The sequence below is a fragment of the Engystomops pustulosus genome, chromosome 1, assembly GCF_040894005.1.
Source record: "Engystomops pustulosus chromosome 1, aEngPut4.maternal, whole genome shotgun sequence".
NCBI classification, from domain to species: Eukaryota; Metazoa; Chordata; class Amphibia; order Anura; family Leptodactylidae; genus Engystomops; species Engystomops pustulosus.
Window position 1 is genome coordinate 200,322,122 of NC_092411.1, and position 14,460 is coordinate 200,336,581.

At 39.6% G+C, this 14,460-nt stretch overlaps 1 protein-coding gene across 4 annotated transcripts in view; it reads left to right on the top strand.

Moving 5' to 3' along the window:
- The first annotated feature begins 1,697 nt into the window (after nt 1–1,697).
- BMPR1B (bone morphogenetic protein receptor type 1B) overlaps nt 1,698–14,460 on the top strand; it is a 264,614-nt gene continuing 251,851 nt past the window's right edge. For 2 of the 4 annotated variants that reach the window (XM_072117903.1, XM_072117917.1), the window contains exon 1: nt 1,699–1,803. The gene's annotated coding sequence lies outside the window, so the exon portion shown is untranslated. Of the gene's footprint in view, nt 1,804–14,460 lie in introns of all 4 variants that reach the window. The other 2 variants (XM_072117926.1, XM_072117912.1) reach the window with 2 other exon arrangements.

A 14,460-nucleotide genomic window follows, 5' to 3' on the forward strand; every position in this document is an offset into this window, starting at 1 on the left:
GACTCCTCCTGTTGCTTCTTTCTCCCAGCCATGTTTTTCGGCAGCGAACTCTGGACCAGATTTTGATGGCAACCCCAATTTTTCCAGGAGCTTTGTTGCCCAATGCTCGCTGCACATCAAACTGATGTCCTCCCAGTCCCCCCCCCCCCCCCCCGAACGCACTAAGTTGGCATTTGTTTTTTCTTTGCTCACTGTAGAGGCGCTGGACTGTGCTACTCCTCTATCGAATAGTGGTGACCCAGACATGGTTACTTATACCAAGTTCCTGGCAAAAATCCAGTCCAGGTTTGAACCACCTCAAGTTTGGCTACCTTGCCTGTCCTGCTTGGTCCCGGTATCCTCAGTGCCTCAGCAGCTTCCCAGAACTGCTCCAGCGGTGCCCAAACTTCCGCAGCTTCCCAGAGCTGTTCCAGTGGCGCCCAAGTCTCCGCAGCTTCCCAGAGCTGCTCCAGTGACTCTGCAGCTTGCCAGTGCTGCTCCAGTGGTGACCCAGCCTCCGCAGCTTGCCAGTGCTGCTTCTACAGTGCTGCTTCTACACAAAATTGCTACTTTTCCAAAATTTTCACAAAATGTAAATTTTTTAATATATAAGAGCAAGACATTTCAACCAAGCTACACCACTAGTCTGGAGATAAACACTGAAAATCACCTCAGTAAGTGAAAGTTCTGAAGTTATAACTGCAACAATAAATAAACTATATAGATCTTTTATCTCTATGATTTTACTGACCCAAAGAATAAAAGGGATGTGTCAGTTTGACCACTAAATAAAAACTGTAAAATCATAGTCTGTAAGAATTTGTATTCCCCACATGACAGATCACTGCACATACTTCATTGTTATTATATATTTTTTGTATTATAATTCATTAATTTAAACAAATCTACGAAATACAGACAGACAGAAAGATAGATAGATATATATATAGGAAATACATAGATATATATATACATAGAGAGAAAGATAGAGAGATACTTGAAGAAAGTCCAAAGCAGCACATACAGGGGCTGGGCGTCAGGTCCACAAAGATATCTGTGTAGAAAAAAGGCAGCACTCCAGGGTAAAGGTGAAAAAATGTCCTCTTTATTGCATATCCCAAAACAGCAGCAACGTTTCGGCTCGGTGTGAGCCTTTCTCAAGCTCTACATAGAAAGAGAGATAGATAGATAGATAGATAGATAGACATAGATATGAGATAGATAGATAGATAGATAGATAGATAGATAGACATAGATATGAGATAGATAGATAGATAGACATAGATATGAGATAGATAGATAGATAGATAGATAGATAGATAGATAGACATAGATATGAGATAGATATGAGATAGATAGGAAATACATACATAGATATATACATCAAGAGATAGATAGATAGTAGATAGATAGATAGAAAATACATAGATATATACATAGAGAGATAGATAGATAGATAGATAGATAGAGATATGAGATAGATAGATAGGAAATACATATATAGATATATACATCAAGAGATAGAGAGAAAGATAGATACATAGATGGTAGATACATAGAGAGATAGATAGGAAATACATAGATAGATGATAGAGAGATAGATAGATAGATAGATAGATAGATAGACATACAGACAGACAGTGAATGGTTGGATCCCAGCTGACAAGTGAGGCAGCAGTGAGTGGGGAGTGTGAGTGCCAGGTCTATCACTAGTGGGCGCTGCAGAGGCTCTGGCAGTGAGGAGAAGGAGAGCACTGCAGACGCCGGCAGTACAAGTGCCCTGCTCCTGCTCTTATACCCCGGAGGACAGCAGCACATGCTGAGGTAGGTGCGGGCACAGCTGGGGGCACCACACTGCACTGTATATCGATGCATCGCTCAGCACAAACTTGCTGCCTGCATGTCCCCTTCAGTCACATTGAGGTATCACAGGCAGAGAGCCGGGCTTGTGCCAGGCTGCTGGGGGGTCACCCTTGGTGCTGGGATGTCCTGATTACACAGACCACACTGGGGGCATAGATCTGCTTTCTACCACTGGAAACTTTGTACAGTAAATGACTTGTGGATAGGAATCACCTGGACAGATCCTTCTACACATTGGATGTATTGCTGCCTCACTTCACTGCACTACCAGGATGTGCCATCCTGTTCCAGGAATGTACCCAATATCATGCCACTACTGGGCACTGCTATACCTGATGTGATATACAGAGAAAAGCTAACTATGTGCACCTTGTAGAAATATATGTATAAAGATGTGTGTAAAATAAGTATATATGTTGTATAGTTGCATACATCAGATCAGAGTCTGTACCTATATTCTATATATATATAGTATATGTTATATATGTTATGGATTATACAATCATAGATTCCTTTTTTTTTAAATCCCTATTTTTCATTCAAAGATCATTAATGAATGTATAATCCATACCATATATAACATATAATAACTGCAGACTCTGATCTGATGTAAATTTGTATCCTTGTTCTGTACATCAGATCAGAGTTTGTACCTATATACTATATATATTATATTTTATAAATGTTATGGTTTATACATTCATAAATGATCTTTGAATGAAAAATAGGGATTTTTTAAAAGGGAATTTGTATCCTTTGTTCTGCCAGTGTCTGATTTAGTTTCTTCCAAAAAACATACAGAAGAAGTGAACAGAATGTGAATACAGTAGGACTGATGTATATTACACACTCTCAGAACGCAGTTGTAGAATTGTTGGTGGTCTTTTAAACATTTATGGCCTTATTTAGGGCATTATAAGGTCTTCCCTATATGTTAATAATTACCATGAGGCTGCAGTAGTTAGAAGGCAAGGTTTAGCTACACACACAAGATTATACAAATGAGATGAAGAACATAAATACATTATATTGTATCCGTGCACACTTCTGCTACTGCCAATTATCTTACTGTCCATATTACTTCCATTCCAGTAGGGAATAGACCCGGTGGGAAATGGTTTGTTGAATACCTGCTTCAAAAAATAACGCTAAAGCCACAGACCTACAGTACTTATCCTCTGTAGATATCCCCCACCGATAAAAAGTGGCCACAGAAGTTCAGGGCCCATAAATAATGACTTCACTAATAATTGTAAGGCAGCAGCTTAGGATCCCATAATTTAGTGATAAAACATAATGCATAAAGCAAATAATGCAGATCCATCTGTGCATTTTTAGGGTGATAATTAAAAGGTCCTACATGGTTCTCACTATCTGGAGTGGTCTCAGTCCCTATCCCTTGATATTTTAGCATGCAGTGGGGACCCTCTCTAAGATTTAGGCTGCACTGCAATAGGTGTATTACAGGCTACATTGACATTTTTTAGTTTTTAGTTTGCTCTGTTAACTACAGTAAATCAATAATCCAAGGCATGAGGTCCAATAACTGAGTTTTTTATTTATCAGATATGTAAATATGAAGACAATATGTAACATCTGGTACATTAATAGTTAACCTGCTGTTATTGACTCTCTCTACTTACATCACTTTCTTGCTCCTCTGTTTGGTGCGGATATCAAGATCCTGACCCATTTACTGTTTGGGGCAGAGACTCTGATATCATCCTAGTAATGGTGCCTGCTAGAGAGGTATATTAGTAAGCTCTTCTGATTCTGATCTCTAATCCCTGGTATTCTGACTTTTGGCTCCTGTTTTGGCTATTCTCTAATCTTGTGATTTTGTACTGCATTTGTCTACTGGTTTTGATGCGGCTCTGCTGGCTCCTCTTCTATGTTTGCATTTTCTTTGCCTGTCTTTGTGTTGGCACTTTGAGTACAAGGGTTTGTGAGGCAATTAGGCAGAGGCAGCTGGGTAGTGGGTATATGGTTAGGGCCCACTGTCTTTGTCTAGTTTGTTCCAAGACTTTTGACTACTACTGTCAGGTTTGGAAATAAGTCACCCATGTTTTAGCCTAGTAGTTGAAAATCCACAGGCAATCTTTTGTCTGTGAATATTTGTAAAAAAATGTATTGAAAGTGTCCCAAAGTCGGTGTACAAAGTCTCATACTGTGCCAGAGGTACAAAGGTGTCTGAGGTTGAATAAGTATGACTTTTGTCAATTAAATGTATTTATGTTTTTGTTCTATTTTACATGGTCTGCATTAGACTTTTTATTCTACATTTGGATTTTGTTTTGGGAAGGGCTCCATTAATTGCTGTAGAGGTTTTTGTAGGTGGTATATACTGTGTATGACCACCTGTATTGCAAGCAAGAAATATCCATCTACATTTGAAGCCACAAAATGAGAATTGGAATTCCCATTTAGTCCAGCAGTTGCCAGCTACCATGAGTGTTCTACACTGTTGTCGTAACTCCCATACTTTTGAATAGGAGTTACGGAAACAGTGTGGCAGAATGAGCTTAGCTTATTGTGCTACACTAGTTATGTAAATCCAATTCACCTTTGTGGGACTTAATGGGGTGTTGCCATGTCACCGAATAAATGATATTTTTGTGTAATGAAAAGTTATACAATTTCCCAATATGCTTTCTTTATCAATTCCTTGGAAATCATGGGGAATTGATATAAAAAGTATACTGGAAAATTGTATCATACAAACAATAACATTTATTTTCTGAAATAGGAACAACCTTTTAAGGAAATCAGCGCAGAACAGCAACATTTCGCTGTTTCCTTATCTCAGACCACCTTAGCATGGTTAAGACACAGCTATTCTCATCTCTTCTGACTGAGATCAGAATCCCCTTGAAGCAATAAACTTCAAATCAATGAGGAATTATAATATTAATATAAAAATTAATATAATATTAAATGTCTTTTGTTAAGTGTTCCAGAGCATTTCACACATGCCATTATGATGTAAGTCCCCTTGCTTAAAAATCGCCAATCTTGTGTATTTAACTTCTACATACACTCACCGGCCACTTTATTAGGTACACCATGCTAGTAACGGGTTGGACCCCCTTTTGCCTTCAGAACTGCCTCAATTCTTCGTGGCATAGATTCAACATGGTGCTGGAAGCATTCCTCAGAGATTTTGGTCCATATTGACATGATGGCATCACACAGTTGCCGCAGATTTGTCGGCTGCACATCCATGATGCGAATCTCCCGTTCCACCACATCCCAAAGATGCTCTATTGGATTGAGATCTGGTGACTGTGGAGGCCATTTGAGTACAGTGAACTCATTGTCATGTTCAAGAAACCAGTCTGAGATGATTCCAGCTTTATGACATGGCGCATTATCCTGCTGAAAGTAGCCATCAGATGTTGGATACATTGTGGTCATAAAGGGATGGACATGGTCAGCAACAATACTCAGGTAGGCTGTGGCATTGCAACGATGCTCAATTTGTACCATGGGGCCCAAAGAGTGCCAAGAAAATATTCCCCACACCATGACGCCACCACCACCAGCCTGAACCGTTGATACAAGGCAGGATGGATCCATGCTTTCATGTTGTTGACGCCAAATTCTGACCCTACCATCCGAATGTCGCAGCAGAAATCGAGACTCATCAGACCAATCGTTTTTCCAATCTTTTACTGTCCAATTTCGATGAGCTTGTGCAAATTGTAGCCTCAGTTTCCTGTTCTTAGCTGAAAGAAGTGGCACCCGGTGTGGTCTTCTGCTGCTGTAGCCCATCTGCCTCAAAGTTCGACGTACTGTGCATTCAGAGATGCTCTTCTGCCTACCTTGGTTGTAACGGGTGGCGATTTGAGTCACTGTTGCCTTTCTATCAGCTCAAACCAGTCTGCCCATTCTCCTCTGACCTCTGGCATCAACAAGGCATTTCCGCCCACAGAACTGCCGCTCACTGGATGTTTTTTCTTTTTCGGACCATTCTCTGTAAACCCTAGAGATGGTTGTGCGTGGAAATGCCAGTAGATCAGCAGTTTCTGAAATACTCAGACCAGCCCTTCTGGCACCAACAACCATGCCACGTTCAAAGGCACTCAAATCACCTTTCTTCCCCATACTGATGCTCGGTTTGAACTGCAGGAGATTGTCTTGACCATGTCTACATGCCTAAATGTACTGAGTTGCCGCCATGTGATTGGCTGATTAGAAATTAAGTGTTAACGAGCAGTTGGACAGGTGTACCTAATAATGTGGCCGGTGAGTGTAGATCTGTGTGTATCCATGATAACAGACCTCAAACAATACCTGTGCAGTGTGAACTTGGTTTGATTCATGGTTGCTGCCAGATTGCACTAGTGACACTTGTGAATTCTTACTGAACACTTACTGTGTTATTATAAGATGATGTAGGTAACTGCTATAAATAAAAAAGTATGGTATATAACATAGGGGTACATGTACGTTTTTCAGTAGATGCTAATGAAGCATAAAATATAAAATTAGCTTATTCATTGAAAACACTGTTCACAAAAAGTTACTCTACCTTCTTCATAGTAGTTAGAAGTATTTCAAACACTGAGTTATGCAATGATGAACTTTGTATGCTCTCGTCTCCACACTTTAATAGTCCATTTGTACATTGGTGTTTCTATCAAAGGCCCACGATTTGTTAGTGTGCACCAAGACCATAAGATTAGAAAGGATTTACTGAAAGATGTGACAATCAGATATCCCTACTTAATCCGGACCACCCAGGAGGGATCAGAATGTTTGGGGGAAAGTATGGATAATCCTGTAAAATGAAGTGTTGTGAGGAAAAGTTATATTTAGATTTAGTGTTTTTGTGCAGGTTGGCTACCTAATGTTTATAATACCTAGGTGCTCTTCAGACTAATGCAGAGATCTTCTTGGTAAATGCATTTATTTCTAATACTTTTTTTACATGATGGATTTAATAGGAAAAGAGATGGACAGTGGAAGAGGGAAGTTGGTTATGATGAAGGAGCAAGACAATTGTATGTTTTCACCTTCACCCTAACCCCTTAATGACCTGGCTCTTTTTTTCCTCACCTTCAAAAAACTAAAACTTTTTTATTTTTCCATGTATAGAGGTGTGTTATGGCTTGTTTTCTGCGTAACAAATTGCACTTCATAGTGATGGTATTAAATATTCCATGCCGTGTACTGGGAAGCGGGAAACAAATTCCAAATGCAGTGACAACCACATGTGCGCTGCTTTCTTGTGGGCTTGGATTTTGCATCTTTTACTGAGCGCCCCAAATTACATGTCTACTTTATTCTTTGGGTCCGTCCGATCACGAGGATACCAAATTTGTATAGGTTTTATAATGTTTTTATAATGTTTTCATACATTTACAAAAATTAAAACCTGTATGAAAAAAAAATGCCATTTTCTGGCGCTAATAACTTTTTTATACTTCGGTGCATGGAGCTGTGGGTGGTGTTATTTTGTGTGACTTTTGTTGACGGTTCAATGCTATCATATTAGGACTGTACGACCTTTTGATCACTTTTTATTGGATTTTTTGGCCGCTATTTTCCATTACGTGGTTAAACGCAGTTAAAAACTGTTTTTATATTTTGATAGATTGGGCATTTTCGGATGCAGCGATACCTAATGAGTTTATGATTTTTACAGTTTTTTAATATTTATATCAGTTCTAGGGAAAGGGGGGTGATTTGAATTTTTATGTTTTTTTATTATAATTTTATTTTAAAACTTTTTTTATTTTTACTATTTTTCAGACTCCCTAGGGTACTTTAAGACTAGGTTGTCTGATCGATCCTATCATGTACTGCCATACTACAGTATATCAGGATTATACATATCCTCCTCATTCATTACTAGTCTTTGGGCGCTGTTTTCCATTACAGGGTTATTACAGGGTTATTACCGGGAATAACTGTTATTATATTTTGATAGATTGGACATTTTGGGATGCGGTGATTTCTAACTTGTTCCTAACTTATCACTGCCTGTGAGCCTTCTCCATACCAGCTTGGGCATGTATATTTGTCCCACAAGTCCTACCCTTCCCACAACCTGTCCATTACAATATTTAAATGCATTTATATTAATATAATATTTTAATTACCGTTTTTTTATTTATAATGATTTAATTAACATATCAACTCATGTATAGACTAATACAGCCCCTTTACCAACCCTTAAATAAAAAAAATGTTGTGTTAACTGCATAGATTCAGAAGGTAGAACACTAGAACCATGTTAAATAGAGCACCTGAGCCAAGATCATACCCTAAATCAGTGATGGCCAACCTTTTGAGCTTGGTTTGTCAAAATTCGCCAAAAAACCGAGCATAACTCGGGTGGTGTGTCACCTTGACAAAAAAACATAATTTTGTGATATTTATAGTTTAAATAACAAATATGTATAATTATTTAACTTCTAGGGTACTTTAACCCTAGGTTGTCTGATTAATCCTACCATCTACTGCCATACTACAGTATGGCAGTATATGGGGATTTTCCCAATCATCTATTACTATGTGCAAATCGCACATTGTAATAGATCGCTTACAATCAGACACGTGTGAAAATGCTTAGTAACCTGTGAACTTTCTGTCATGAAAGTTCACAGGTTATAGCGAGGGCGCAGGCGCCGCTGTCTGCATCTCCTTCATGCCCTCTTGGCATGGAGAAGGTGTGAGGAGCAAAATAATCACAATGTCTGGCGATTTGCAAGGCGTTGCGATTATTTCAGGGCTTGTACATCACAAAACTGACACACAAGCCGTGATGACTGTCTTCTATCATACAGTGCACTGACCTTACTTACTATATGATGGGAGTGGTTGATGGGAGTGCTGGAAGCTCAGTGCAATCTCTCAGCCTCCCGGCTACTGCACCTGGTCATGTAGGATGAAACTTAACTCTCAGGCAGCCGTGTGTCAGTGAAAATGGCTATGTGTGTCAGCACTGACACGCGTGTCATAGGTTAGCCATCACTGCCCTAAATACTGCCACATCACCATGTACTATACATATATATAGCCCCAGAGCCCAGTACTTACAGTTTATACAGTACAAAAACCAAATTTGTACATATTTTCAGCACAAGAACCAAGCTCTGTACCTAAAACAGCACCAAAACTGAGATCAGCAAAAACAATACAGCACTAGAACCGAGATCAGTAGAAAAACTCCAGCATCAGAACCCAGTTCAGTAAATAAATGCAGCACCAGAACCCAGTTCAGTAAGTAAATGCAGCATCGGAACCCAGCTAAGGACATAAACATAAAACCAAGCCTAGTGTTAAAAAATGGAGAATATGAAGTTTTCTGTGACAGAAGTCCGATAATTCAATGTATAAGCAGGGAGCTGTCTATCAATATATTGATGTCCCATCTGTTTCACATTAGTTGATTCTGTCAGAAAAAATAAAATGTTAAACATTGATTATAAAAAAGCATGCAAGGAACATGCACATCACAATGCAACTAACATCTTCTTATCACAAACTTCACAGTCACAAGTATAATAACTGTACCCCCACACATTAGCACATATAAAAACAGTGCCTTCATGGTCACCAATATAGTCAAAGTGCAACTGCACTGCCATCGATACCCAACTGTCACAGTTACTCCACACAGAAACAAATAGTTACATTGCCCCCACACAGTAGCCAATAGTCACAACCCTTGACAGTAGCCATTAGCATCCTATAGCCTAGTGTCTACCCCAGTAGTCACAGCAACTGTTCTAATAGCCAGTAGTCACAGTGATTCCCCCAGTAGTCAGTAGTCCCAGTGCCTGCCCCATTACAAACAGCACCTGCCCCGTGTAGCCAATAAACACAGAGAATGCCCCCAGTAGCCTGTAGTCACAAATTCTGCCCCAAGTTGCCAGTAATTAAAGCACTTTCCTGCAGTAGCCAGTAGTCACAAGTTGCCAGTAGTTACAGTGCTTTCTTCCAGTAGCCAGTAGCCGGAATGCCTGACCCTAGTAGCCACAGTGATTACCTTCAATAGCCTTTATTCACAGGGATGCCCTAGTAGTCACAGAGCTTACCCCCAGTACCAAGTAGTTACAGTGCCTGCCCCCTGTAGCTAATAAAGACAGAGCCTGCCTCCAGTAGCCACTGGAAAAAGCATCTGCCCCAAGTAGCCAGCATTCACAGATCTTGGCCTCAGTAGCCAGTAGTCCAAGTCAAAGAACACGGGGAGCTGCTCAGATGCCACCCCTGGCAGTGATTTCCATCTAGACATCAGGCCATACTTGTATTCTGACATCCCAGGACAGCCACACTAAAACTGTTACCCAGGGATTTTTTGGATTTGCCTTTTTAGTAAGGAAGATAATCTACTTCCTGAAACCTTATAACACCTCATCCATCTAGGAAGAAAGGATCATTATGAGAAAATTCAACATGCTGATCCTTTCATTCAGTGCAGATATCAGGGGGACTGCCAGATTACCCCCATAAACACTGTATTTTACCTCAAGATATAATGGTTAAAGAGAAACCTACTAAACCTACTAAATATTGATGAAATATAACAAGTGATGGTGATAGCAGAGAAGAATATGGAGCACAAGTTGAATGTATAGCTACAGGGAATAAATTTACGAATCATCAAAGCCATAATTTGGCGGCTACAGTGTACAAATTTCAATTATTCATGAAATACTTTTTTAGTTAGCAGTACAGACAAATACGCAAACTATGGATGAATAATTCATGTGAAGAGAACCACAATAAGGTTTTAAAAATATATATTTATCTTCTGGTCTCCAATTTAAGGTACAAATCTTATTAACTTTTTCAAGGATACAAACAAAAATAGATTTAGATCCATGTGTGTTATTGAATTTTTATGCACTGAAGGACAATGAATCATAGATACATTTTAATTTTGTGCCTAAAGCACTAGGCATCATTTTAACTTTTTCCTTTACAAATGCAGTTACATCATATATGTTCACACATCTAAATATAAAATCAATGGTTGTGCTATATACAATTCTGCTAGTTGGGGTAGAACTGTAGAACATAATATTGGTTGCCGTCTTCTTTTTATCATCCTGGTGCGTAAATTTTGAAGTAATGAGGTTTTACAAAGGCCATTTACACGCATGGAACCGGCAATTTTCAAGGACCTCAAAACTACAAAAAAAGTTAACTACCATATATACTCGAGTATAAGCCAAGGACCCTAATTTTACCATCAAAAACTGGGAAAATGTATTGACTCGAGTAAAAACCGAGGGTGGGAAATGCATTGATCATAGCCTCCCAGTATATAGTCAGCCAGCCCCTTTCAATATACAGTCAGCCAGCACCCTTTAGTATACAGCCATCCCCATTTAGTAGCCAGCCAGCCCCCTGTAGCAGCCAGCCAGCCCCCTTTAGTAGCCAGCCATCCCCCTTTCGTATAGAGCCAGCCAGCCTCCTTTAGTATACAGCCATCCCTCTTTAGTAGCCATCCAGCCCCCTTTAGTAGCCATCCCCCTTTAGTAGCCAGCCCCGTTTAGTAGCCAGCCAGCCCCCTTCAGTAGCCAACCAGACCGCCAGCCCCCTTTAATAGCAAGCCAGCCAGCCCCCTTTAGTAGCCAGCCCCTTTTAGTATACAGCCAGCAAACATAGTATTGGTTGCTGTCTTCTTTTTATCATCCTGGTGTGTAAATCTTTGGTTGTTTATATTTGAAGTAATGAGGTTTTACACAGGCCATTTACATGCATGGAACAGGCAATTTTCAAAGACCTCAAAACTACAAAAAAAAGTTAATTACCATACATACTTGAGTATAACCCGACAGTATAAGCATAATTTTACTATCAGAAACTGGGAAAACTTATTGACTTGAGTATAAGCCAAGGCTGGGAAATGCATTGGTCACATCATCCCAGTATATAGACAGCTAGCCCCCTTTAGTATACAGTCAGGCAGTCCCCTTTAGTATACAGCCACCCCCCTTAAGTAGCCAGCCACCCCCCTTAAGTATACAGCCAGCCTGCCCCCTTTAGTATACAGCCATCCCTCTTTAGTAGCCCGTCAGCCCCCTTTAGCAGCCAGCCCCCTTTAGTAGCCAGCCCTGTTTAGTAGTCAGCCAGCCATCCCCCTTCAATAGCCAGCCACCAAGCCCCCATTTAGTAACAAGCCAGCTCTCTTTATTAACAAGCCTGCCCCGTTTAGTAGCCAGCCAGCCCCCTTTAGTAGCCAGCCCCCTTTAGTATACAGACAGCCCCCAGTTTGCCCAGCACTTAAAAAAATAAACTTACATACTCATCTTCAGCCAGTCCTGATGCTCTTCTATCTTCTCCCCGATGCTCCCGTCCCTGCAGCTCCTTTTCTGTCTTCTCTCTGCTGTAACAGCCGGCAGACAGCCGGCCACATACTATGGAGTCATCAGCGGCTGCATCATAGTGTGCGACGGCAGACAGAGTGCATGGCCGCGACATTGCTGGCTGTTACAGCAGACAGAAGAAAGAAGAGGAGCTGTGGTGACAGGAGCATGGCGGAGAAGACAGAAGAGAAGCCGCCCTGAGCATCCGGACCACCCACATTTTTTGTGCTGAAAAACTCGGCTTATACACGAGTATTTACGGTAATTTGGAACCTCCATCTTTTAGCAGTCTTGCATTAATGGTCCATTCACTGTAACTTTATAGTAATTTATTTAATCTTAGATGGATGAAATATGGTTTTAGCCATTTTTAATGATAAAGTCATATTTATAATTCAGTGGTCCCATAATTAGTGACCTGCTTATGCTATATCACATGTTTTTATATGTATGACAAGTTCAGAACATTGATGGAAAAAGTTGCATGGGTTGTTCAATGCAAAAAGTCACAATTATTTTTACACCAGAAAACTGAGGAAGAAAGTTTTATAAATTCCTTTCAATTAGTTATTCCCTATACAGTGACTACGACAACTTCTACATGGAACCATAGGAAGTGTGATTTGCAGAAGTAGTCTGTTAACATGCAGGATTTTCTTTTAAAGGAAACCTACCATTTGATTTGATGCATTATGAAGCATTATGAAGCTTTTGGTGAAAAAACAATTATAACATTCAGGACCTTGGGAAAGCTGGTTCAGGCTGGCTGACATAAACACATTACACACTGGAGCTTGAAATTACAAATGATGGTTAGTCAAGACATGACTAATCAACCTGAGCTGGTTCACTCATATACAGCAGCTGGGGGATGGTGCAGCAATTGATTAATCGGCCTTTAGGCACAACCCAAGGATTACATCATCCTCTCCTGCAGAGAATAACTCACTTGCTAGGAGAAGCGCTGAAGCAGCAGTAGAAGCGACATAACTTCATTATCATAATGTTATATCTGTTTCATCAGCAAAACCACTCAGCTCAGGGAATTAAACAAGACATGATCCTACATCAGTGTAGCTACAGAATTCTCAAGGAATGTTTTCTTCATAGTGCATCAAATCAAATGATAGGTTTGCTTTAAGGTAAATTTTAAAAATCTCTTTGACATTATAAAATCACATTTAAAAAAGGAACTTGTGGTTGGCACATTGTTGGGGATCACTAATACCTTTTAGCACCACAATAATACCTTCATGTAACTGATGTTTAGGATTCGAAGCCTATTAAATTGCTAGTTCTGGCCTCTGAAAGGGAAATATTGCTGATGGTCTACTAGCTTGAGCCTACTTCAGCCCATAAAGCATTCAGTTTCTCCAATGTGCATGCACATAATGCAGTTAGCTGAAGATGGCTCATGTAGGCAAACCCTCCAGCACCTCTTCATTTCATTAACTGCAGATCCCTGTGACAAGTTAAATCAGTTTGGAAACCTTAACCCCAGCTACATAAAGGAACATAGGCTCTCTCAAAAACATATATTTGTCACTTTAACCACACTGTCTGTTTAAAGGGGTTGTCCACTTTTTAGGAAATAATTGATATTGTTTATGTAATTACATTTCCATTTATTTTCTGTATCAATTCCTCACATTTTTCTAGATATATGCTTGCTGTCATTCAACAGGAAGCTTCATTTCTTACTTCCTGTTGATAAAAACTTGCCCATGGTCATGTGATGTCACACAGGTGCACAGCTTATTATATCACACAGCTATGATTACTGTCCAGTGATTGTAACTAATCATGTACCTGTGTAACATCATAGGAAGTAAACAATGAAGCTTCCTGTTGAATGGTGGCAAGCAGAGATCTAGAAAGCCATGAGGAATTGTATAACTTTTCATTAAATAAACAATATCAATTATTTTCTAAAAATGTGAAACCTTTAATTCTGTTTTATTTTTCTCCCAACGCAACTATTTACTTGGATTGATAAACTTTGTCTCTTGACAGACCTACAATGTCATAATTAAAATGTGAAAGATCCCAAGGACACGAATGAAAGCTTGTTTTATGACTTTTTAATCACAATAAATCCTTTAGTGCACAGGGATGATGTTTCAATTAAAAGCAGATAAAAGGGATCAAGTGATATTAAATAATATGGAAAAAGCCTTAACAAGCTGTGAAAGGAATGACAGATATAAGAATATTGATCATAACTAGAAATGTCCAAGCCAAATTATTCAAATCCTAAGGAATGTTTGTTCCAAACAAAAGTAACTGAATGGAAATA